General features: G+C 41.0%; 1 long non-coding RNA gene across 1 annotated transcript in view; it reads left to right on the top strand.

The window, feature by feature from the left end:
* The window catches only part of LOC139437041 (uncharacterized), a 37,553-nt gene continuing 9,793 nt past the window's right edge, over positions 1–27,760 (top strand). Inside the window, exon 1 of the long non-coding RNA XR_011646607.1 lies at positions 1–235. This is a non-coding gene — a long non-coding RNA (uncharacterized lncRNA). The remainder of the gene's footprint in view (positions 236–27,760) is intronic.

Here is a 27,760-nt window from a genome sequence, read left to right as displayed (position 1 = left end):
GGACGCCGCACAACGTCCCAACGTTGGGGTCCTGCGGTCCCCACTCCCAGGTGCGGACCCCGCACAACGACCTCCCCGGGTCTGCAGACTTTCCCGCCCCGCAGTCACCCACGCACCCCACCCCCACGCACGCTCTAAGATTGTCCACCCTACCCTTCTTTACAAGATCAAGACCAGCGCTCGCCAGGTTCCCGGGAAGCTCCATGTTCACAGATAAGGAAGCCCAGGCCACCAGGTAAGTGCCTGGCGCTGAGTCTTGGTGTGGCCTGGGGGGCGGGGTTAAGGCCCACTCTGTAGCCACCCACTTCCTACCTCAGCAGGCACCTGCCGTGAATGCGTCCCAACGCGTGCATTAGAGGTCTGGAGGCCTCTGATGAGTTGAGCCTGGGAGTTTGGCAGGGATGGGGAGGGGAGTCCCTGCAACCAAAGGCTGAACAAATGCTGGATGTTCTGAGCTTTTAGCTACAAACACAGCCTTTGCGAGGAGGGCAAGTAGTCTCCTGGGACAAGCCGCAGCCGTCCAGCATGGGGCACCCCCTCAGAGATCCATTTCGGCGTGGTTAGGCGTGGAGGATTCTGGGGAACCCCAACCCAGCTCCCCCTCTAGTCGCTATCCCGTGTCTCTAGGCGGCCATCATGAACTCCCCGGGCTGGTTTATTTCCTGAGTCCAAGTGTCTTTCCACTTAGCTCTTCCTGTATGTCCGAAAGTGAGAAAGTTGGTGTGAAAGAATGCTGAGTTGTTTAGAGCCAAACGACCACCAAACCCAGCCACACTGAACCAAACCAGAACAGGAATCCTCCTTGCCCAGAACCTTCTGTGTGTTTTCTATGTGGCTGGTGCAATTGGGCCTCAGGGAGCTGCGGCCCACCTGGCTCACTGCTCAATGGGAAGGCGCACGTCTAGAGAAGACGGTGGCACTTGGAACCTGTGCCTTAGCCGGCCTCTGTGGCCCCTTCTGATATTTGTCTGAGGACCTTCTCAGGTGGGTTTCCGTCTCCTGCTGGGCTGACATCTCCTCCACTCCTCACCCCTAAAGTTGCCTAAACATAACTGGCATCCCTTGTCCCGAAATGCCTCCACAAAAAAATACAATGCAGTATCCTTTCTTTAAAAAAAAATTAGATCCTTTCTTTATTACACAAAAGGTAGCATAGATGCCTTTTAAAATGTCTCTTAATAATATGTCCTGGAAATCATTCCATCTGTTCACAGAAATCCTCCTCATTCTTTTCCCCTTTGGGTGATTATTCAGCTTATTTACCGTGCATGAGCCTTTGGGATTCTTCTAGTAATTTGCAATTATAGACAGCACTTGAATGGATAGACTTTTGCACCTGCGTTTTTGTACTGTTAGAGCTGTATCTTCAGGGTCAATTTCTGAAAGAAAGGAATGGCTCTCTGTAACAATTTCTATAAGAAGATAGGAAGGGGAGGGCTTTTCTGTAATGATAATATATTTTATTGTAATAAAATATTATCATATAACAAATATCATTTTAAGTGGAAAATCTTTGACATTAAGTACACTGACAATATTGTGTATTTTTACAATTTCCAGATTGTTTTCATCATCCAAAACTAAAATTCATACTCTTTATTTTTTTTTTAAGATTTATTTATTTATTTACCCCACTCTCACCCCAGTATCTGCTCTCTGTGTGTTCTTCTGTGACCGCTTCTGTCCTTATCAACAGCACCAGTAATCTTTTTGTTGTGTCATCTTGCTGCGTCAGCTCTCCGTGTGTGGGGCACCATTCCTGGGCAGGCTGCACTTTCTTTCGCGCTGGGTGGCTCTCCTTACGGGGCACACTCCTTGTGCGTGGGGCTCCCCTACGCGGGGGACACCCCTGTGTGGCACAGCACTCTTTGCGCACATCAGCACTGCACATGGGCCAGCTCCACACGGGTCAAGAGGCCCAGGGTTTGAATCATGGACCTCCCATGTGGTAGGCAGAAGCCCTAACCACTGGGCCAAGTCTGCTTCTCCAGACTCATTTTTAATAACTCCTTAATCCCCTCTTCCCCTAACCATGGTAACCACTATTCTGTCTTCTGCCTTGGTAATTTGCTTATTCTAAGTATTTCATAGAGGAGAACTCATGTAGTATTTTATCCATTTTTGCCTGGCTGATTTCAGTCAACATGATGTCTTTAAGGGGGTCTGAGGAGGAGGGCTGGGGCAAGGTCAATCTTTGGTAAGGCAGAAGATGCTATATGTATATATGTACACATGTAACTATGTGTATCACACACTTAATTCACTTAGCATAATGTTTTCAAAATTCTTCTATGAATGAGAACTTCCCTTCTTTTTATGGCTCAATAATATTCCATTGTTTGATTCTACTATGTTTTGTTTATCCATTCATCTGTGGATGTATGCTTCGGTTGCTTCCAGCTTTTGACTATTGTGAATAATGCTACAATGAACATTGGTGTACAAATATCTGTCTGGGTCAGTGCTTTTGATTCTTTTGTGTATATACCTAGGTGTGGGATTGCCAGGTCATGTGATTCTATGTTTAACTTTCTGAGAAACTGCCAAACTGTATTCCACAGTAGTAGCACTATTTTACATCCCCACCAAGTATGTACAAGGGTTCCTCTTTCTCCACATCATAACCAACACTTGTTATATTCAGTTTTTTATCAATAGTCGTAATAGCAGGTGTGAAGTTGTATTTCATTGTAGGTTTTTTTTAAAGGAGGGTCCAGAGATTGAACCCAGGACCTTGTACATGTGAAGCAGGTGCTCAACCACTGAGCAGCACCTGCTCCCCTCATTGTAATTTTTTAAAATCAATTTTATTGAAACATGTTTGTAAACTATAAAATCCATCTAAAGTTTACAATCATTGGCATTGGGTATAATTACAGAGTTGTGCATTCATTACTTCAATCATTAACAGAGAATTTTCATTAGTCCAAAAAAAAGAAAAGAACAACAACAAAAATCCCACCCCTTAGTAGTCACCTCTCAATCTCTCTATCCTTCCCCTGCCATACTTAACTTCTAATCTATTTCCATCTCTGTAATTTATTTGTATTTACATTTTTCATAGATGGAGTCAAATAACATGTAGTATTTTTTGTGTAGTTTCTTTCACATAGCATGCTTTGCTTTGTTTTTTACCATTGATGGAAGATTATTACTATATTACTATACACTACTGCCCATAGTTTGCTTTGGTTTTATTTTTGTCCAGATATTACTCTGGTATTAGCCCCTTGTAATATTAATGTACATTTGTTCTATTTCAGAGAAAAACATTCATATATATGAATTTTTAAAAATTAATTTTTTAAAAGAAACTTTATTTTACATAAATGTTACATAAAAAACATAGGGGATTCCCATATGTCCCACACCCTCCCCCTCCCACACTTTCCCACATTAACAACATCCTTCATGAGTGTGGCACATTTGTTGCAATTGATGAACATGTATTGAAGCATTGCCACTAACCATGGATTCTATTTTATATTACATTTTATACTCTGTCCTGCACAGTTTTATAAGTTATGATAAAATATATAATGGCCTGTATCCATCACTGCAACGTCATGCAGGACAATTCCAGGTGTCCCTATATGCATTATTAACAATACTCATTTTTCACAAGAAGGTTCGCTATGCTGTATAGTCTCATGTTTCCTTTTTTTGGCTTTCCTTCTAGTGATATACACTTCCTTAGACTTTTCCTTTCAGCCACTGTCATACCTGTATTAGTCAGTCAAAGGGGTGCTGATGCAAAGTACCAGAAATCTGTTGACTTTTATAAAGGGTATTAATTTGGGGTAGAAGCTTACAGTTACCAGGCTCTCAAGAATCCAGCTGAAGGTTACTTCCTCACCAAAGTCTATTGCCACATGTTGAAGGAAGATGGCAGGTGACCTCTGCCTGGCCTCTCCTTTCTTCTTCCTCTTAAGACTCCATGGGCCTTGCTTCTTCTGATCTCAGCTATAGGCTGGCATAGAGATCGTCTTTCTTTCTGGTGCTACAGCTATAGCCTATCACATGGCAGGACTGAAATGACCAAGTTCTCTCCTCTTCCATATCTTCTTCAATGTATGTCTGTTTTTCTCAGGCCCCAAGTGGGCAGAGACTCAACCCTGAGTCATGCCCTACTGCTGAGGTCAAATCAAAGCCCTAATCTTGAGTTCATTAAGTGAATGTAAAACCTTTGCATTTAATACTATCAATGGGTATCATGCCCAGATGAACAGACCAGTTCATAAAAATATTATCTATTTTGGAATTCATAACATCAAACTGCTAATAATACCCATATATTAGCACTACTAATTATAAATTGCATGATGTTCTTTCACCATTTTTATTCACTTGCAAACATTTACAAACAACACTTTTATCAATTCTGCACAGATTTAACCTCCACTTTCTATTCTCTAACCACATTCTTTCCTCTGATAACTTATATTTTAGCTATAACTCCATGAGTTTGCTCATTATATTTAGTTTGTAATAGCAAAATCATACAATCATTCAATATTTGTTCTGTTATATCTGGCTTTCTTCACTCAACATAATGTCCTTCAGATTCATTCATGTTGTCATAGGCTTCACGACTTCATTCTTCTTACAGCTGAATAGTATTCCATCGTGGGTATATCCGTTCATCAGTTGATGGACACCTGAGTTGTTTCCATCTATTGGCAATTGTGAATAATGCCAAAGTGACATCATTGTACAGATGTCTGTTTGCGAATCTGTTTTCAGATCTTCTGGGTATATACCTAGTAGTTGTATTGCCAGGTCACATGGTAGATTTATATCTAAATTCCTTAGGAATTGCCAAACAGACATCCCCAACGACTATACCACTCTACATTTCCACTGCCAGCAAATAAGCATTCCTATCTCTCCACATTTCTCCAACACTTGTTGTTTTCTGTTTTGCTAATATTGGCCATTCTAGTAGGTGTGAAATGATGTCTCATAGCCTTGATTTGCATTTCTCTAATAGGCAGTGATGAATGCTGAATGCTTTTCCATGTGTTTTCCATGTGTTCCATGTGTTTTTTCACCTTTTGTAATTCTTCTTTCGAAAATGCTTATTCAGGTCTTTTGTCTGTTTTTAAATTGTGTTACTCATCTTTTTATAGTTGAGTTGTAGGATCTCTTTATGTATTAGACCCTTGACAGATGTATGATTTCCAAATATTTTCTCCGATTGATTAGGCTACCTTTTCACAAAGCCCTTTGAGGTGCACAAGTGTTTAATTTTGAAGAGTCCCCTTTGCCTTTCTTTTGTGCTCATGCTTTGGAGGTAAGGCTTAAGAGACTGTCATCTACCACAAGATCTTGAAGATGTTTCCCTATATTCTTTCCTAGGAATTTTAAGGTCCTGGCTTTTCTGTTTAGATCTTAGATCCATTTCTTTCTTTTTTTTAAAGGTTTATTTATTTATTTCTCTCCCCTTCTCCCCCCCACCCTGGTTGTCTGTTCTCTGTGTCTATTTGCTGCGTCTTCTTTGTCTGCTTCTGTTGTTGTCAGCGGCACGGGAATTTGTGTTTCATTTTCTTGCGTCATCTTTGTTGCGTCATCTTGTGTAGCAGCTCTCCATGTGTGTGGCACCATTCTTGGGCAGGATGCACTTTCTTTTGCACTGGGCGGCTCTCCTTACGGAGCGCACTCCTTGCACATGGGGCTCCCCTATGCAGGAGACACCCCTGTGTGGCACAGCATGGCACTCCTTGCGCGCATCAGCACTGCACATGGGTCAGCTCCACAGGGGTCAAGGAGGCCCAGGGTTTGAACTGCAGACCTCCCACGTGGCAGACGGATGCCCTAACCATTGGGCCAAGTCCACCCATCTTTGATCCATTTCGAGTTGATTCTTGTATAGAGAGTGAGATAGGGATACTCTTTCATTCTTTTGGTTATAGATGTCCAGCTTTCCCAGTACCATTTGTTGAAGTGACTCTCCCAGAAAAGTGGACTTGGTAGCTCATCAAAAATCAGTTGGCCATGGAGATGCGGGTCTCACTTCAATTCAATTGATTAATGTTTCTATCTTTATGCTAATGTCATGCTGTTTGACCACTGTAAATTTGTAATACATTGCAAGGTCAGGAAGCATGAGTCCTCTGACCTTGCTCTTCTTTTTAGAAAGTTTTTGGCTATTCGGGTGCCCTTTCCCTTTCAAATAAATTTGGTAATTGACTTTTCTATTTCTGTGAAGTTGAGTGTTGGAATGTTGATTGAGATTATATTGAATCTATAAACCAGTTTGTGTAGAATTGACATCTTCATGATGTTTAGTCTTCCAATCTGTGAATACAGAATGTTCTTCCATTTGTTTAGGTCTTCTTTGATTTATTTTAGCAGCATTTTGTCATATTCAGAGGCTAGATCCTGTCCATTTCTGGCTAAATTAATTCCTAGATATTTGATCTTTTTGTTGCTGTTGTAAATGGATTTATTTTCTCGGTTTCCTGCTCAGCTTGTTCATATAGTAGTACAGTGTATAAACAGCACTTATTTTGGTGTGTTGATCTTTTATCCTGCCACTTTGATGAACTCACTTATTAGCTCTAATGGCTTTGTCCTAGGTATTTTGAAATTTTCTAAATATAGGATCATGTCATTTGTAAATAGAGTTTTACTTTCTCTTTTCCAACTTGTATGCCTTTTATTTCTTTTTGTTGCTTAATTGCTCTAGCTAGAACGTCTAGCACAAAGTTGAATAACTGGTGACAGTGGACTACCTTGTCTTGTCCTATCTTGGAGGGAAAGCTTTCAACTTTTCCCCATTGAGTACAAAGTTGGCTGTGAGATTTTCATATATGACCTTCATCATGTTGAGGAACTTTCCTTCTATTCCTATCTTAAATGTTTTTTATCAAGAGAGGATGCTGGATTTTATTGAATACCTTTTTTGCATCAATTGATATGTTCATGTGTTTTTTTTTCCCCTTTCATTTGTTAATGTGGTGTATTACATTGACTGATTTTCTTATCTTAAACCATCCTTGCATACCAGGAATAAAACCCACTTGATCATGGTGTATAATTTTTTTTTTTTCAGGTACTGGGGCCAGGGGTTGAATCCGAGTCCTTGTAGATGGGAAGCCAGCACTTAACCACTGAGCCACCTTGGCTCTCCTGAGTTATTTTGTTTGTCGTTTCTTTGCTTGTTGCTGGTTTTTTTTGTGTGTTTGTGTGTGTGTATATGTGTGTGTTTAGGAGGCACCTGGAACTGAACCTGGGGCCTCCCATGTGGGAAGCAGATGCTCAACCCCTTGAGCCATATCTGCTCCCCTATAATTCTTTTTTTTTTAAGATTTATTTATTTATTTATTTCCCCTTCCCCCTCAACCCCAGTTGTCTGTTCTCTGTGTCTGTTTGCTCCGTCTTCTTTGTCCGCTTTTGTTGTTGTCAGTGGCACCAGAATCTGAGTTTCTTTCTTTGCGTCATCTTGTTGTGTCAGCTATCCATGTGTGCGGCACCATTCCTGCACAGGCTGCACTTTCTTTCATGCTGGGCGGCTCTCCTTACGGGGTGCACTCCTTGCACATGGGGCTCCCCTACACGGGGACATCCCTGCGTGGCAGGGCACTCCTTGCGCATATCAGCACTGCACATGGGCCAGTTGCACATGGGTCAGGGAGGCCGGGGGTTTGAACCATGGACCTCCCATGTGGTAGATGGATGCCCTAACCACTGGGCTAAGTCCGCCACCTATAATTCTTTTAATATGTTGTTGAATTTGATTTGCAAGTATTTTGTTGAGAATTTTTGTGTCTATGTTCATTAGAGAGATTGAGCTGCAATTTTCTTTTCTTGTAGTATCTTTATATGGCTTTGGTAATAGGTGATAGTAGTTTCCTAAAATGCGGTAGGTAAATTTTCCTCCTTTTGAATTTTTTGGAAGCATTTAAACAGGATTGGTATTTTTTTTTAGATTTATTTATTTATTTTAGTTGTCTTCCCCTCCCCCAGATGATTCTCTCATCTATCTGCTCATTGTTTGCTTGCCTTCTCCAGGGGGCATCAGGATCTGAACCTGGAACCTCCTGCCTAAGAGGCAAGTGCCCAATGGCCTGAAGCATAACTGCTTCCCATGGGCTGCACTGTCTGCTGGCTTGTAGCATCTGACAGTTGCTGTGGGGGCAGTGTCTGCTCGTCTTCTTTTAGGAGGCACCAGGACTGAACCTGGGAACTCCCATGTAGTAGGTGGGCACCCAACTGGTTGAGCCTATATCTTTTGACTGGAGCGTTCAATCCATTCACATTCAATGATATTACTGTAATGCACTATTTACTTCCTCCATTTTATTCTTTAGTTTTCGTATGTCATATCTTTTTTTTTTTTTTTTTTGTCTTTTTATTCTTTTGGTTATCCTTTCTGCTATTCTTACTTCTGTACTCTCCTCCAAGCCTTTCTCTCCTGTGTTTTTTCTATCAGGTTCTAAGGCTTCATTTAATATTTTCTGCAAAGGTGGATTCTTTTTTACAAATTGTTTCTGTTTGCTTGTGAATATTTTATACTCACTTTCATATTTGAAGGACAGTTTTGCTGGGTGAAGAATTCTCAGCTGGCAGTTTTTCTCTTTTGATGTTCTAATTCTATCATACTTCTGTCTTCTCGACTCCATGGTATCTGAAAGGAAATCTGCACTAAGTCTTTCTGGATGTCCCTTGTATGTGATGGTTTGCTTCTCCCTTGCTGCTCTGAGAATTTTCTCTTTATCTTTGACATTTGACATTCTGAGTAGTATGTGTCGTGGAGTTGGTCTCTTCAGATTTATTCTGATTGGGGTATGGTATGCTTCATGAACAACATGTATGTTCATTTCTTTTCTGAGAATTGGGAGATTTTCAGCTATGATTTCTTCAAATACTCTTTCTGCCCCTTTTCCCTTCTCTTCTCCTTCTGGAACTCCCATGACGCATATGTTGTTGTGTTTCATGTTGTCATTCAACTCTCTGAGCCCCTGCTTAATTTTTTCCATTGTTTTCTCTCTCTGTTCTTTTCTCCAATTTTATCTGTTCTGTCTTTGTTATCATTTATTCTTCCTTTTATCATTTTGAATTTGCTCTTGTATGGCTAAAATGCATTTTTTTAAAAAATATTTATTTTTTATTTATTTCTCTCCCCTTCCCCCCACCCCCAGATGTCTGCTATCTGTGTCCTTTCACTGTGTGTTCTTCTGCATCTGCTTGTATTCTTGTCAGCAGCACCGGCAATCTGTGTGTCTTTTTGTTGCATCATTTGCTGCATCAGCCCTCCGTGTATGTAGTGCCACCCTGGGCAGGCTGCACTTTTTTCATGCTGGCAGCTCTCCTCACATGGCCTACTCTCTGTGCATGGGGCTCCCCAGTGCGGGGGACACCCCTTGTATGGCACCGCACTCCTTGGGCGCATCACCACTGCGCTGGGCCAACTCATCACATGGGTCAGGAGGCCCTGGGTTTGAAGCAGGACGCTCTATCCATTGAGCGAAACCTGCTTCCCTGAAATGCATTTTTGATCTGACCTACTGTGTCTTTCATTCTCATGAGCTATGTTACTTTTCTGTTCAGATTTCATTCTTCTTTGCACTCTCTCAATGTCTTCTTGATGTCATTTATCTTTTTAACCATATTGTCTTTCAGCTCATTAATTTGATTTTGAAAATTTGTATGCATCTTGCTCATTAGTTCTCAAATTCTGCATCTCTTCTGGGGCTTTAATATATTCCTTTCCTTGGGCCATGTCTTCTATTTTCTTAATATGGCTCGTAATTTTTTGCTTATATCTAGGCATCTAATTAGGATGTAGTTTACTTAGATGCTCAATTTCTTTCTCTTTTGTAGGGGTTTAGTGGCAGGAGGCTGTTACCACTGCCCTTTGATTCTTGACTTGACCTGGATTGTTAGGGTTGTCCTGCTGGTTGCTCAAAACTGGGCATTGGACCCCGGAATTGGTTATAGAGTCACGTCCTAAGGTCTTGGGGAGGGAGATTATAGAGCCTGAAAAAGCCTCTCCTACTTATTTTTTAAAAATTAATTTATTGAAATATATAACCCACACACAAACATACATAAACAATAAGTGCACAGTAATAGTTGTGAACCTACAAAACAAACATATATAATATCATACAGGACTCTCATAACTCAACCCACCACCAACACCTTACATTGTTGTTAAACCTTTTTAACTAATAATTAAAGAGCATTGGCAAAATATTATCCCTAACCAAAGTATTTTCTCCTAACCCTCCCTATTATTATCTTTATATCATTTATATATAAACATACATAAACAATTAAGTGTGTAGTAAAAGTTGTGAACTAACAAAGCATAAATGCATAACATCCTACTGAGGTCCCATACATCAACCCTCCACCAACACCTTGCATTGTCATGAGATGTTTGTAACAAATTATGAAAGAATATTGTCAAAATCTTACTACTAATCATAGTCCTTATCTTACATTTGGTGTGTTTTCCCCCCAACCCACCCTATTATTATTTTTTAAATATAATTTTTTATGACAGAAGTTGTAAACTTATAAAACAATCATGCACATGTGCAGAATTCACAAACAACACCTCTTAATCAACACACCACAATGTGGTGTGTCATTTTCTACAGATAAAATAATATCATATGATTATTGCCATGTCCTATAGTGTCCATTTGGCCAACATTTTCCATACTGCCTCAGTATCAACACAATACATCTTTTGCATAAATGCAATAATATATTAGTACTACTAACCACAGTCCATAGGTCACTCTAGCTGTATTTTTCCCATGCTTCTCCACATTCCCAACACCGTGCAGTAGTGATATACATTTGTTCTAGCTAACAAAGGACACTCTTTCATCTGTACAACCACAATTCTCACCCACCTCTTGGTTTACTGTGCTATCCAGTTCCTAGATTATTCTCAAGCATTCTGTCAATTGGCATTTACGTAACTAGACTACCATTTTCAGTCACATCCCCATTTATAAACTAGCTGTTACTCACTGTGTTACCATCCGCTCTATACATTTCCACAATTTTACAGTAAAGCTAATTAAAATTTCTACATACATTAAACATCAGTAGTCCACTCAGTCCTCTTATCTCCTTTAAGAATCCACCACCTACCACCAGGTCTTGAAGATATTTTCCAATAATTTCTTCTAGAAGTTTCATGGCTCTTGCTTTTATTTTCAGTTTTTTGATCCATTTTGAGTTAATTTTTGGATAAGGTATGAGACAGGGGTCCTCTTTCCTTTCAGCTATGGATGGCCAGTTTGTTTCAGCACCGTTTGTTGAATGGATTGTTCTGCCCGCAATGTGTGAGTTTGACAGGCTAGTCAAAAATCACTTGACCATACCTGTGAGGGTCTGTTTCTGAACCATAAATTTGGTTCCATTGGTCTATGTGTATGTCTTTATGTCAGTACCATGCTGTTTTAACCACTATAGCTCAGTAGTATGATGAAAAGTCCAGAGATGATCATTCGCTTTTCCTTTTATGATGTTTCTGGCTATTCAGGACCACTTCCTCTTCCAAATAAATTTGATAATAGTGTTTTCAATTTTTAAAAAAATGCTGGTGGAATTTTTATGAGGATTCCATTGAATCTGCATATCAATTTGAGTAGAACTGGTATCTTAATGATATTTAGTCTTCCAATTCTTGAACATGAGATATTTTTTAGTTATTTAGGACTTTTTTGATTTCTTTTAACATTGGGTTGCAGTTTTCTGAATATGAGTGCTTTACATCATTGGTTAAGTTTATTCCTATTTGAGTTTTATCTGTCATATTTTATTTTCACCACTCTTTTGACACTTTTACTTTTATCAATATAATCTTCATTTCTAGACTCTCTACCAGCCCTCTGTCTCCTGTCTTTTCTTTTCAGGCTCTAGCATACCCTTTAGTTTTTCCTGAAAATCTGTTCTCTTGCTTACAAATTCTCTCAGTTTTTGTTTATCTGTGAATATTCTAATCTTGCCCTCATGTTTGAAAGACAGTTTGGCTGGATATAAAATTCTTGGCTTGAAGTTTTTCTCCTGTAGTATCTTAAATATATCAGACCACTGTTTTCTTGCCTCCATGTTTCTGGGGAGAAATCAGCACTTAATCTTATTGGGTATCCCTTATATGTTATGCATTGCTTTTCCCTTGCTGTTCTCAAAATTCTCTCCTTGTCTTTGGCATTTGACATTCTAATTAGTATGTGTCTCAGAGTTGGTCTATTCAGATTTTTTTCAGATGGAAGTACATTGTTCTTCTTGGACAGGGATATCTATGTCCTTCAATAGGGCTAGGAAATTTTGTAATATTATCTCTTTAAATATTATTTCTGCCCCTTTTCCTTTCTCTTCTCCTTCTGGGACACCCATGACACATACATATATTTGCACATCTCTTGCTGTCGTTTAGTTCCCTAAGACCTTGTTCAATTTTTTCCATTCTTTTCTTCATCTGTTCTTTTGTATGTTCCCTTTCAGAGGTCATTTCTTCAACCTCACCAATCCTTTCTACTGCCTCCTCAAATCTGCTATTATATGATTCCAATGTTTTTCAAACTTCAATTATTGTGCCTTTCATTCCCTTAAGGTCTGCTATTTTTCTATGCATGCTTTCAGATTCTTCTTTGTACTCATCTAGTGTCTTAACATCCTTAATCTCTTTAGCCATCATTGAATTTATTAAGGAGATTTGTTTGAACATCTATGATTAGTTGTCTCCACTCCTTTATGTCATCTGGAGGCTCATCTTGTTCCTTTAACTGGACTGTATCTTCCTGTTTCTTGGTGAGGGTTTGTTGTCTTGGCATCTGGCTTACTAGAGTATTTATTCTGGGTGCAGTTTTTCTCCTTAGTTTAGGGCTTCCTGCCCTTTCTCTCCTGATGGTTGTGCAGTAGGAGCCAAGGATGTAATTGGTGCTATAAACTGTGGAGGCTCAAGCTGCCCTCATTGCCCCAGGGACCGATGAAGCTTCTCCCAACTTTCTCCTTTTCCAGAGGTAGGGACAGAATCACAGTTGCGTGGAATAATCTAAGTCATACAGGCCTAGACTGTGGTTGCCCAGACAGATGATGAAGCTTCACGCCCCTTTCTCCCCTGCCTGGGGCAGGGATGGAGCTGTAGGTGTGGGCAGAAATCTATGCAGTGCAGGTCTAAGATGACTGCAGTTGCCCTGGTAGACTTCAGATTATTCAGTTTATGGCAGCCAAAGGTACCGAACATTACCTGGATAGGCTGGTGCAGAGCTAGCCAGCTTCCTCCCTGCCAGAGATGGGGCTGAAGCCTAGGCTAGGGCTGCAGGCTGATCTGGGTGAAAGAAACTGGTTCCTACCATCACTGTGATATTTGGTCAGTCAGGCTTCCCCTCAGGCTGGAGGCAGAGTCAAAATGGCGACCACTGGCCTCTTTCCTTTCCAACTTGGACAGATTCACACCCCAGCTGTTACTTGGGTTATTCTTTAGCCATCCGAGACTACCAATCAGTAGGTGAAATCAGAAGCCAATGGTCTCCTCCTCCCCTGTTTTTGGGAAATGGAGCTTCCAGTTCCAATCACAGAACAGCTCCTGGGGCGGCTTGTGTCTCCAGAGTAGGACAATCACCGGCGTCCGTGGCTTGGCTAGCAATTTTCTGGAGAGGCTGGTGCAGGTCCCTGCAGCTTCCTCCCTGTCAGAGGTGGCACTGGGACTTAGGCTAGACCTGCAGTCTGACCTGGATGGAAGGAAGCCAGTCTCTACCAGCACTGGGATTCTCAGTCCGCCCTGCTTCCCCTCGTGCCAGGTGCAGAGTTAAGATGGCGTGTCCTAGCCTCTTTCTACTTGGAAAGTCTCAAACTTTAGCTGTTCTCAGGATTATACTTTAGCCCACTGAATTTACTCATCAGTAGCTGAAGTTGGTGCCCAACCATCTCTTCCTCCCCCAATTTTGGGAAATGGAGCTTTCATTTCCAGCTGTGGAACAATCCCAAGCAGGCTTGTGTCTCCAGTGGCAGATGGGCACCAACCCCCAGGGTGTGGAGCACTCTTCTTAGGAGTCTTCTCTTCAAATGGGCAGTCTCCTCCTTCCACTCCTTCAAGGATATTGCAGTATGCTCTTCTGGCCTCCTGAAGCCCCAAACAGGTGCTTCAGCTAGTTCAGATAGCTCTGGGTGCTTGCTAACTGCCCTGTAGCAGGAGCTGACTCTAGGAGCTCCTTACTCCACTGCCATCTTGCTGGTTCTCTCCTACTTATTTTTAATTTTCTTGCTTGTACTTCCTTGGTCTTGGGCAGCTCTAAGTTCAATGCCTGATTGAAGTATATTAGTTGCAACACAGATGGGATTCAGTGTTATAGAGCTTCCTGTGTGGGGGCTATGAGCCTTGTATTTCAAAGTTTCTCTGAGATAGTTCTCCAGCCTTCTCTGGTATCCCCCTCCCTGTTCCCAGGTTGGAAATATTTCCACTCCCCTCTGGGTCCTCAACAATCAGTCCCTGTTAGTAGAGGAGGAGATTGGGAGGGTTGTATGTCTTTAGCCCCTTGCAGGCTTCAAGGCAAACAATGGCTTGGCTCACCCAGCCTGGAAGGGCTGGAAGAGTCAAAAGCTGAGTCAGCCTTAGGTTGTGTCCTTCTCTCTCCCCTTTCCTTGGGTGTCCTCAATAATTAGTCCCAGCTAGAAGAGAGGGAGGTTGCAATGGTCCGATTTCTTCAGTCCTTTGCTGGTTCCCAGGGCAAACCATCATGTGGTCCCACCTGGCCTGGAAGGGCTTGTGGGACATAGTAGACCACATTTGTGGTTCAGAGGCTGAGTCAGTCTTAGGCTGTGTCCCTTGCTCTCCCCTTTCCTGGGGTGGTAGATCCCTGGAGTGCCATTTGTCTGTAGTCGCAGGCCCACAGGCCTGAGAATTCTGAAGTGTCTTTAGTGTAGGGGATGGTGCTGGCAGCAGCAGATGCTGGTTTCCACTCACAGTTCTGTCATAGCGATTTCCCTCCTTTGTCCCTCTCTCCTCTAGGTGGTGTCCAGCCTTTGCCTGGTTTCCTAACCCCTAGAAGATCCTTTTCTAGGCTGTTTCAGCCCCTCCTCTAACTATTTTTCTGGAGGAGAAGAGAGTCCTGTGCCTTTTTAATCCACCATCTTCCTGGAGGTCTCCTTCATTTTTGAAAGACAGTCTTGCCAGACATAAGATTTTTGGCTGGAAGTTTTTCTCTTCCAGTATCTTAAACATATTATACCACTGTCTTCTTGCTTCCATGGTTTCTGGTGAGAATTCGGCACTTAATCTTTGTGGGTATCCCTTATATGTTACGCATTGCTTTTTCTCTTGCTGCTCTCAGAATTCTCTCTTTGTCTTTGGCATTTCACATTCTGATTAGTATGTGTCTCAGAGTTGGTTTATTCAGATTTATTTGGATGGAAGTAAGTTTTGCTTCTTTGACATGGTATCCATGTGCTTTAATAGGGTTGGGAAATTTTCTATCATTATTTCTTCGAATATTCCTTCTGTCCCTTTTCCCTTCTCTTCTCCTTCTGGGACACTCATGACATATTTCTGACTGTTGTTTAATTTCCTGAGACCCATTCTTTTCTCCATCTGTTCTTTTGTATGTTTGCTTTCAGAGGCCATTTCTTCGAGCTCACCAATCCTTTTTCTGCTTCTCAAATCTGCTATTATATAATTCCAGTGTATTTTTAATTTCATTTATTGTGCCTTTCACTCCCAATAGATCTATTTTTCTTTGTATGTTTTAAATTCATTTTGTGCTCTTCCAATGTCTCCTTAATATCCTTAATCTCTTTAGCTATCACATTGAATTTATTAAGGAGATTTGTTTGAACATCTACGATTAGTTCTCACAATTCCTTTATGTCATCTAGGGCCTTATTTTTTTTTAAATTTTATTTATTCATTACATTAAAAAAATATGAGGTTCCCCTTCGCCCCCACTGCCCCCACCCCACCACTCCCCCCACAGTAACACTCTCCCCCATCATCATGACACATCCATTGCATTTGGTGAGTACATCTCTGGGAATCGCTGCACCCCATGGCCAGTGGTCCACACCATAGCCCACATTCTCCCATGTTCCATCCAGTGGGCCATGGGAGGACATACAGTGTCCAGCAATTGCCCCTGCAGCACCACCCAGGACAACTCCAAGTCCCAAAAATGTGGAGGTTTATCTTGTTCAATTGGGCCATATCTTCCTGTTTCTTGGTGTGTGTTGTAATTTTTTGTTGGTGTCTTGGCATCTGGATTACTAGATACATTTATTCTGGGTGCAGTTTCTCTCTTTAGTTCTCCCTTGCTGGTTGGGTTGTAGGAGTCAATGAGCCTCGATTGTAGTTGCCCAGAGAGACTGATGAGGATTCAAGCTCATTTCCCCCTGCCTAGGGTGGGGATAGAGCTGCACATGTGGGCATTTATGTTGTGTGGGTCCAAAATGACCGTGGTTGTGTCAAATGTACCTGCAGTTATTCAGAGAGGCTGGTGCATGGCCTGCCAGTTTCCTCCCTGCAAGGAGTATGGCTAAAAACTTGGATAGGGCTGCAGGCTGATCTGGGTGAAAGAAGCCAGTCCCTATCAGAACTGTGGTTTTCAGTCAGCCCTGCTTTCCCTCATGCTATGGACGGAGTTAAAATGTTGGCTATCAGCCTCCTTTCTGACTTGGACAGATTCGAACTTTAGCTGTTCTTAAGATTATACTTTAGCCCACTGAATCAGTAGCTGATGTTGTGCCCAATTGTCTCTTCTTCCCCCATTTTTGGTAAGTAGAAATTCTAATTCCAGCCATGGAATAGCTCCCAAGGTGTCTTGTGCTGCCAGTGGAAGATGGTCACTGGCCTTTGGGCATGGAGCACTCTACTTACAAATCTTCTCTGCAGATGGGCAGTCTCCTCCTACCATTCTTTCAAGGATGTTGCAGGATGCTCATTGGTCTCCTGAAGCCCCCAGACAGGTGCTTTAGATAGCTCTGTGTTTACTAACTGCCCTGTGGAAGGAGCTGACTTGAGGAGTGCCTTACTCTGCCACCATCGTGTTGGTTGTCCCTCTGTTTTATTTTTAACCTCCCCTACTGTCTTTCATTCCCACAAGCTCTATTATTTTTCTATTCAGATTTTCAAATCCTTCTTTGTGCTCACCCAGTGTCATCTCCTTCCTGTCTCTCTCCCTCCCTCCCTTCCTTCCTTCTTTCTTTTGTTTTAGTGTCTTCTTAGTTAATGCTTTAGCTATGTTGTCCTTCAACTCTCTGATTTGATTTAGGACATATGTATTAACATTATTGCTTAGTTGTTTCAAGTCCTGTATCTCATGTGGGGCTTTGATTTGTTCCTTTGCCTGAGCCATATCTTCCTTTTTCTTAGTATGGCTTGTATATTTTTGATGATGTCTAGGCATCTGATTATGAAGGTCTAGGCATCTGGTGGTCGGTGTTTTTCTCTTGCCTAGCTGCATACTACTATTGTTCTTTTTCTTTTTTTTAGAAAAAGGTTTATTTATTTCTCCCTCCTCCTTCCATTGTCTGCTCTCTGTGTCCATTTGCTGTGTGTTCTTCTGTGTCTGCTTGTATTCTCATTAGGCAGCTCTGGGAACTGATCCTGGGACCTTCCGGGGTGGGAGAGAGGTGATCATTTTCTTGCACCACCTCAGTTACCTAATCTGTTGCGTCTTTTACTGTCTCTCCTCTGTGTCTCTTTTTTTGTGTGTCATCTTGCTGTGTCATCTCTTCACTTGGGCCAGCACTTCCACATGGGGCAGCATTCCTTGCAGGGGCAGCACCCCATGTGGGCCAGCTCACTACACGGGCCAGCTTGCCTTCACCAGGAGGCCCTGGGTATCGAACCCTGGATCTCCTATTTGGTAGACGGGAGCCCAGTTGCTTCCCTGTTGATTCTGGATCCACCTTGTTCTAGGTCTTTAGGATTGCCTGTGTTTAACTGCTTAAACCAGGGCTATGGACTTATTGATGGGGCGCAGGCTAGTTTCTAAGGGCCTTGAAGAGGGGGGCGGTAAAGATACCAGATTCCTCTTTAATTAATTTTTTTTTCCCTTCTGTGTGTGAACTTTCCTGGTCTGCCAGCAGATGGTGCACTTCCTCAAACCTCTCTGCTCAGACCCCATATGCGAGGGGTGACTGCATTTACCTGTGCAGAGACAGTGACCCTCAGGGTGGGCTTTCAGAGCCAAGCCTAGCAAATCAAACTTTCTCAGAAGTTGTTCTACTCCTCTGGCCATCCATACCCTCCCTCGCCCTATGTCCTCAGCAACCAGTCCAGGGAAGTAGGGAAGGTGCTTAGTTTGGAAGGCAGGTTGTTTTTAGCTCCCTGCTGGCTCTCAGGGCAAACAGTGTCACCACACCAACTGGCCTGGAAGTATGTGAACTCTGGGATGCAGCAGTCTTATGTTTGCTGGCCAAAAGCTGAATTTGCTAGAGGCTGCATCCCTCCCTTTCCCCTTTCTTGGGGAAGAGGATCCCTGCAACACCCTCAGTCTTTAGCCACTGGCCAGGAGCCAGAGGACCCACTGCTGTTTGCTCCAATGGTGGGAGGATGGATGCCAGAAACTGCTTCTGCAACTTTACTCATGGGATCTTTCTGGGCAGTTGAGACTCCTTTCTTTGTCCCTCTCTCTCCCTCTCTCTTCTGGGTGATGTCTAGCCTTCCCCTGGTATCCTAAGCCCTAGAACAGTTTTAAAGACAGTTTCAGCCTGTCCTCTAGCTATTTTTCTGGGAGACAAGTGAGCCCTCTGCCTCTCTAACCCACCACCTTCTTAAAAGTCTCATTGTAGTTTCAATTTGCAATTCTCGAGCTGAGCATCTTTTTATATACTTACTGGCCATTTGTGGTAGTTGGGAGCTATGTACCCCAGAAAAAAAAAATATATATATATATTTTTTTAAGATTTATTTTTATTTATCCCCCCCACCCCCAGTTGTCTGCTCTCTGTGTCCATTTGCTGTGTGTTCTTCTGTCTTTGCTTGCATTCTTGTCAGGCAGCACTGGGAATCTGTATGTCTTTTTGTTGCGTCATCTTGCTGCACCAGTTCTCTGTGTATGTAGTGCCCCCCTGGGCGGGCTACATTTTTCATGTGGGGTGGCTCTCCTTGCGGAGTGCACTCCTTGCGCATGGGGCTACCCTCTGCATGGGACACCCCTGCATGACACAGCACTCCTTGTGTTCGGCAGCACTCCATGTAGGCCAGCTCCACACGGGTCAAGGAGGCCCTGGATACTGAGTCCTGGGCTTCCTATATGGTAGGCAGATGCTCTATCAGTTGAGCCACATCCACTTCGCAGAAAATATACTTTTTTAAATTCATTTTTTTAAAAATTACATTCAAAAAATATAAGGTCCCCATTCACCCCCACCACCCCACCCCACCACTCCCCCCACAGCAACACTCTCCTCCATCATCATGACACATCCATTGCATTTGGTGAGTACATCTCTGGGCATCGCTGCACCTCATGGCCTATGGTCCACATCATAGCCCATACTCTCGCACGTTCCATCCAGTGGACCATGGGAGGATCTAAAATGTCTGGTAATTGTCCCTGCAGCACTACCTAGGACAACACTAAGTCCTGAAAATGCCTCCATATCTCATCTCTTCCTCCCATTCCCCACACCCAGCAGCCACCATGGCCATTTTTTCCACACCAATGCCACATTTTCTCGATTACTAACCACAATAGTTCATGAATAGAATATCATTAAGTCCACTCTAATCCTTACTGTATTCCTCCTTCCTGTGGATCTTGGCTTGGTTGTGTCCATGCCACATCTATGTCAAGAGGAGGCTTAGATTCCACATGGATACTGGATGCAATTCTCCTGCTTTCAGTTGTAGGCACTCTAGGCTCCATGGTGTGGTGGTTGACATTCTTCAACTCCACGTTAGCTGAGTGGAGTAAGTCCAATAAACCAGAGTGTAGCAGCTGAAGTCTGTTGAGGCTCAGGGCCTGGCTATCATATTGTCAGCCCAGAGATTCAGATCCCCTAGATACATCTTAAACCCCACCACCAACTACAATTCCAGTAAAGTAACAGGAAAGGCTTGTGAAAAGAGATCACATCTGAGTCCAGCTCCATCACGCAGAAACACCAACTCCAGAGAAGGGCCAACTGACATGGCAGTGAACTCCAGCTGCCATGACCATAAAACCTGTGGGTCTCTTTAGCCCTCAAAAGAACCAATACCTAGGGTTGTATCTACTTTATCTGTCTCTGAGACTCTGCTCAGGTGTGCATAAGGGCAATCCTTCTGACAACCTCCAGACTATTTTTTAGAGACTCATAGCCATATAAACTCATTTGTCCTTTCCACTGTCCCCTTAATTTAGGTCAGCAGCATTTTTAACTCCTGTTATTATATGTAGACAGGGATATTCTGCTGGTCCGCATTGAACATTTTATTCAAGGTCATTTTCTAGTTACGTCATCAGCTGGTACTTGGTAGTGATCCCTTGGTGCCAGGGAGGCTCATCCCCGGGAGTCATGTCCCACGCTGGGGGGAAGGCAGTGCTTTTACATGCTGAGTTTGGCTTCAAGACTGGCCATATTTGAGTAACACGGAAGCTGTCAGGAGGGAACTCTTAGGCACAGTGCTGCTCTAGGCCTTGTTCTTATTTCAGGTGTATAGGCTCACAAGCATAGCCATTAGTATCAGGGGCTCACTGTTGGACCCTCATTCCTTCCTGGTCCTTGCCGTTGCACCTGGGGGACTGCTGCTGCTCCCCTAGAGACCATGACAGAGCCCCCCCAGCCAGGAACCCAGCACCCTCCCAGGTGTTGATTTGTTGATTTTGTTTCCACTATGAGTATACCCAAACATTTCTATGCACCCCGGACACATGCCTTGTATAACTCCCTGTCAACCATCTATCCCCTGTCAATAACATGCCATACCAATATTCCTCTGCTGCCATTGTTGAAGCACTCTGTGATCAAAAACTTCCTGAAAAGTGAAGCACAATATAATGCCAGGTTCCCTTAATAGTAAAATGGAATATAGCGATGAGTTTAAAGGTTAGATATAGAATACATATTGATTTGGAAAAATTCTACATCCTATCTTTTTCATTTCTTTTTTCCTAATTATTGAGCTTCTCTTCACAAGAGCCATAGATCACAGTAATTCATATATACAATATACAGTACTCCCACATATCCAATGTAAAACCTTTTCCCTTCCACAGAGATAATCTTTTAACTTATTCATATCATATTTACTGAAACTGATGCACAAATATTGAGACAATAGCTTTCAAACAAGGTAACATTTGTGTTTACATTGTGGTTTATACTTTAGGCTATACAGTTTTCTAAATTTTTAGTTATCCTATGTTTTACATTATGGTTTACATTATTAGTCTGTCATCCCCTATATGTTTTTGGTGTAATATTACATGTTTTATATCCATCCTTGTGTACTCTTGTGAAACACTTCTATTGCCCTCACAGTTACATTGGTTCCATCTATTCAATATCTATTTCCCCCTCCCCTTGGGGCCTACAGTGACAGTCAGTCTTCATTTCTTGAGGAGTCATGTTCAGAGATACTTGCAACAGTGTGGAGGGCTTGACTTGCTCAACTGCCCTAATGCCCTGGGAGCCACCATTTCTCTTGAGAGATACAGTTCCCTCTATTTGATGGCATTAGTCCTCCCCAGGATGTGGGTCTACCTTCACTCTCATTATATGGGTCTCAACCCAATGGTATAACCCACTCTGGCAAAATGAGCATTCAGATATTCCCTAGGAGTCTGTCCTACATCAGATTATCCCCTTTAAGTATCTTAAACAGGTAACTTTCCTAATTATATTTTGAAAAGGTTTTCTCAGCATTATACTCTCAATCAACACCTGATATTCTCCTATGTTCGTATGTTGCCCCACCCTCCCCCCAATTTCTTGGGCAATATTACCCATCTGCCCAACCCTAGCCCCCCTCAAGCCCGCAAAGCCCCACCCAAAGGTAACCATATGCCCCTATTTTATCCCTTCCTTGTACACATACTTACGTCCAGCTTATCATAGATTTCACCCATGTAGATGTCAGCTTACATCCTTCCTCTACCCCGCGATTTCCTGTAAGCCTATCTTCCAGTCTCTAGCTCTCTGAGGCAGCTGGTTTACTTATTTCATGAGGTCATGTAGTATTTGTCCTTCAATCCCTGGTTTGCTTCACTCAACATAAGGTTCTCAAGATTCATCCATGTTATCACGTGTGTTTGTAGTGTTTGTAGTGTATTTGTTCTTAAAGCCGATTAGTATTCCATTGTATGTATATACCATGTTTTATTGATCCACTCATCTGTTGATGGGCATTTGGGTTGATTCCAACATTTGGTGGTAGTGAACAATGCTGCTATGAACATTGGTGTGCATATATTGGTTTGTGTCCTTGTTTCCAGTTCTGCTGGGTATATACCCAGCAGTGCAATTGCTGGGTCATATGGCAAATCTATGGTTATTTTTTTGAGAAACTGCCAAACTGTCCTCCAGAATGGTTGGATCCTTCTGCATTCCCACCAGCAGTGGATGAGTGTTCCCATTTCTTCACATCCTCACCAGCATTTGTGTTCTTCTGTTTTTTTCATACCTGCCAATCTTATGGGATTAAGATGGTATCTCATTGTAGTTTTGATTTGCATTTCCCTGATAGCTAAAGATTTGGAGCATTTTTTCATGTGCTTTTTAGCCATTTGTATTTCTTCTTTGGAGAAGTGCCTGTTTAAATCTTATTCCCATTTTTTAAATGGGTTGTTTATCTTTTTATTTTCAAGATATAGGAGTTCTTTATATATGCAAGTTATAAGTCTCTTATCAGATATATGGTTGCCAAATATTTTCTCCCATTGTGTAGGCTCCCTTTTTACTTTCTTGACAAACTCCTTTGAGGTGCAGAAAGCTTTAATTTTGAGGAAGTCACATTTATCTATTTGTTCTTTTGCTGCTCGTGCTTTTGGTGTGATGTTCATGAAGTTATTTCCTATGACAAGGTCTTGTAGATGTTTCCCTACACTGCTTTCCAAAGTCTTTATGGTCTTGGCACTTATATTTAGGTCTTTGATCCATCTTGAGTTGATCTTTTTATAAGGTGTGAGATGGTAAACCTCTTTCATTCTTCTACATATGGATATCCAGTTCTTCAGGAACCATTTGTTGAATAGGCCATTCTCTCCCACTTGAGAGGGTTTGGTGGCTTTATCGAATATTATGGCTATATATATGAGGTTCCATATCAGAACTTTCAATTCAATTCCATTGGTCTGTGTGTCTCTCCTTATGCCAATACCATGCTGTTTTCACTACTGTAGCTTTGTAGTATGTTTTGAAGTCAGGTAATGTGATTCCTCCAATTTCATTTTTCTTTTTCAATATGTCTTTGGCTATTCAGGGCCTCTTTCCTTTCCAAATAAATTTCATAGTTTTTCTAGTTCCTTAAAGAAGGCTGTGTTGATTTTTATTGGGATTGCATTGAATGTGTAGATCAGTTTTGGTAGGATAGATATCTTAATAATATTAATCTTCCTATCCATGAACAGGGAATATTCCTCCATTTATTTAGGTCTTCTTTGATTTCCTTGAACAGTCTTGTGTAGTTCTCGGTGTGTATGTTTTTACATCTTTAGTTAAATTTATTCCTAGGTATTTGATTTTTTTTATTTACTATTGTAAATGGTATTTGTGTCTTGATTTCCTCCTGATCTTGCTCATGATTGGTGTACAGAAATGCTACTGATTTTTGCACATTGATCTTATAACCTGTGACTTTACTAAACTCATTTATGAGTTCTAGAAGCTTTGTTGTAGACCTCTCAGGGTTTTCTATGTACAGGATCATGTCATCTGCAAATAATGAAATTTTGAGTTCTTCCTTTCCAATTTGAATGCCTTTTATATCTGGTTCTTGCCTCAGTGCTCCAGCAAGTACTTCTAAGAGAATGCTAAATAGAAGGGGAGAGAGTGAGCATCCTTGTCTTGTTCCTGACTTTAGAGGGAAGGATTTTAGGATTTCTCCATTGTAAACGATGTTGGCTGTGGGTTTTTCATACATACTCTTTATCGTGCTCAAAAAATTTCCTGTATTCTGATCTTTTAGTGTGTTTTTATCAATAAAGGGTGCTGTCTTTTGTCAAATGCTTTTTCTGCATCTATAGATACAATCATGTCATTTTTTTCCTTCAATCTGTTTATATGGTGTATTACAGTGATTGATTTTCTTTTGTGAACCATCCTTGCATACCCAGAAAGAATCCCACTTAGTCATGGTGTATATTTCATTTAATGTGTTGTTGAATATGATTAGCATGTATTTTGTTAAGTATTTTTGCGTCTAGATTCAGCAGAGAAATTGGCCTGTAATTTTCCTTTCTTGTGGTGTCTTTGTTTGGCTTTGGTATTAGGGTAATGTTGGCATCATACAATGAGTTAGGCAATGTTCCTTCTGTTTCAATTTTTTGGAAGAGTTTCAGTGGATTGGTGTTAGTTCTTTCCGGAATGTTTTGTAGAATTCACCTGTGAAGCCATCTGGCCCATGGCTCTTCTTAGTTGGGAGGTTTTCAATGACTGATTCTATCTCTTTACTTGTGATTGGTTGGTTGAGATCATCAATTTCTTCTTTCATCAATATAGGCTGCTTATGTGTTTCTAGGAATTTGTCCATTTCCTCTGAGTTTTCATTTTTGTTGGAATATAGTTTTTCAAAGTATCCTCTTATGATAGCCTTTAATTCTGTGGTGTCAGTGGTGATATCTCCTTTCTCATTTCTTATTTTGTGTATTTGCTTTCTTCTCTCTTTTTTTCTTTGTTAGTCTCGCTAAGGGTTTGTCAATTTTATTGATCTTCTCAAAGAACCAGCTCTTGGTCTTGTTTATCTTTCAAGTGCTTTCTTATTTTCTATTTCATTTAGTTGTGCTCTTATCCTTGTTATTTCTTTCTTTCTTCTCCCTGTGGGATTACTGTGGTTTTTTTTACTAATTCCTCCAAATGTGCAGTTAGTTCTTCAATTTTTGCTCTTTCTTCTTTTTTGATGTATGAATTTATGGCTATAAATTTACCTCTCAGTACTGCTTTCACTGCATCCCATAAGTTTTTGGTATGTTGTGTTATCATTATCATTTGTTTCAATGTAGTTATTGATTTCTTTAGAGATTTTCTCTTTCACCCACTGTTTTATAAGAGTGTGCTGTTTAATTTCCATATCTTGGCATGAAAACTGGGCCTCTGGCCCTTGCAGATTTCCAGCTGCACTCCACTGTGGTCGGAGATACTATTTTTTATGATTTTTATCTTTCTGAATTCATTGAGCCTTTCTTTGTGGCCTAGTATATGGTCTATCTTGGAGAATGATCCATGTGCACTTGAGACAAATGTATATCCTGCTGTATTCGCATGTAGTGATCTGTATATGTCTATTAGATTCAGCTTCTCTAATACACTGTTCAAATATTTTGTTTCTTTAGTGATTCTCTTTTGAGATGTTCTGTCCAGAGTTGGTAGTGGTGTATTAAAATCTCCCACTATAATTGTGGATGCATCTATTCTTTCACTTTGTTTTTCCAGTGTTTGCCTCATGTATTTAGAGGTGCCCTTGTTAGGAGCATAAATATTTATGATTGTTCGTTCTTCTTGAGAAATTGTCCATTTCACTAATATGTAGTAACTTTCTTTGTCTCTCACAATTGTTTCACATTTAAAGTCTATTTTGTCTGATATTAATATAGCTACTCCTGCCTTTTTTTGGTTATTGTTTGCTTGTAAGATTGTTTTCCAACCATTCACTTTCACCCTCCATGAATCTCTGGTTCTAAGATGTGTCTCTTGTAGACAGCATATAGATGGGTCATTATTTCCTTATCCAGTCTCCCAGTCTGAATCTTTTGATAGGTGAGTCTAATTTCAAGGAATTATTTATGTTAGCCATATTTTGATTGGACTTGTGTTTGTCATATTTTGTTTGCTTGTTTGTTTTTCTTTTTTTTTATTGCTCTTACACTCTCCTCCAACTCTGCCTGTCCTGTTTTTTCCTTTTTTCCTGCAGAACTCCCTTTAATATTTTTGAAGGGGAGGTTTCTTGTTGGCATACTCTTTCAATTTCTGTTTATCTGTGAATATTTTGAACTCTCCATCATTTTTGAATTCTAATTTAGCTGGGTAGAGTATTCTTGGTTGGAAATTTTTTTCTTTATTACCTTGACTATATCATACCACTGCCTTCTTGCCTTCATAATCTTATGGAGCTTCCCTTGTATGTGATGGTTTTCTTTTCTCTTGCCGCTTTTAGAATTTTCTCTTTGTTTGTACATTGGATAATTTGAAAAGTATATATCTTGGGGTGGGCCTGTTCAGTTTTATGATGTTTAGGGTGCATTTTGTTTCTTGAATATGTACATCTGTCTCTCTCAGTAGATTTGGGAAGTTTTCAGCCATTATTTCCTGCAACACCCCTTCTGACCCCTTTCCCTTCTCTGCTCCTTCTGGGATGCCTATAATACGTACGTTTGTGCGTTTTGCGTTGTCATTCAGGTGCCTAAGTTTTAGCTGGATTTTTTTCTTTTTGTTGATTAATTCTACTAGCTGTTTGATTTCCGATATACTGTCTTTCACATTGCTAATTCTCTGCTCTGCCTATTCTAATCTGCTGCTATTTGCTGCGAGTGTATTTTTGATTTCTTGAACTGTGGTGTTCATTCCAATCATATCTGTTATCTTTTTGCATATGTCTGCAATTTCCTCTCCAAGTGTTGTCTCCATATTATTAAACTCTTCCTTTACTTCATTAAGTTTGTCTCTGATATATGTTCTGAGATCTTTAATTACTTGTCTGAAGTTCTGCTCCTCTTCCTGGTTTTTAGTTTGTTCATTGGATTCAGCCATGTTTTCCTCATTACTGGTTTGGTTTGTAGTTTTTTATTGCTGTCTGGTCATCATTGTATCTTCACAGTTTCAATCAGTTCCTTAGTTTCTTTGTCTAGTCTTGCGGATTAATTAGCTGTTGTTCTTGCATAAGTGTTATATCTTCTCTTTGTCACTTTGTTCTTCTTATTCTAATTTCTCATTGCTGGCTGAGTTCACTTAGCAGGAAAATATTATGGCCAGGTATAGGCAATTGTGTGAAAAAGGAAAATGTGTAAAGTAGTATTGGTAATAAATGTTACCAGAGCAACAATATGAGATCTGGGAGGATGGGTATTAGACTCATGTAGTTGTATAGAGTTATAGCAGTAAGTAGAGTACCTTTAATGAGGTAGTCGACTGAATATGGGAGGAATATAATATGAGTTAAAAAGCCAGTGTTTTCATGAGGGAGGGAAAGAGAAAAGAAAGACAATAGTATTGAGAGTGGATAAAAGACAGAAAACAAAACAAAGGTATTAGCAATTAAAAGTTAGACAATTTGGTGACCAAAGAAAGGGAGGTGGTATATAGGAGAGACAGCAGATGATGGAGGATATCAAGATGTGGGGGAAAAGGGATAGTGTAGGTGGCCAAAATCAATTCATGCAGAAATGAGGCAATGGAGGATGAGGAAACCCAGGAAATGTGAGGTATTCCCTGAAGAACTTATTGTATAATTAAGATAAAATAAAATAAGAAGAAAAAGAGGGAAAAGGAAAAAAAAAAAGAGAAGAAAAGACTAGGAGATAATGCAATATTAGCAACCAGGACAATAAAAGAGAAAAGAACAAAAAAAAAAAAAAAAAAAAGAGAGAGAGAGAGAAGAGAAAAAGGAAAGAGAAAACAAAAAACCAGCAAACAAACAAACAAAAAAACAACACAAACT

Source organism: Dasypus novemcinctus, chromosome 19 (genome assembly GCF_030445035.2).
Source record: "Dasypus novemcinctus isolate mDasNov1 chromosome 19, mDasNov1.1.hap2, whole genome shotgun sequence".
NCBI classification, from domain to species: Eukaryota; Metazoa; Chordata; class Mammalia; order Cingulata; family Dasypodidae; genus Dasypus; species Dasypus novemcinctus.
Note: the sequence above shows the minus strand (reverse complement) of the source record. Positions and strands in the feature narration are given on the sequence as shown.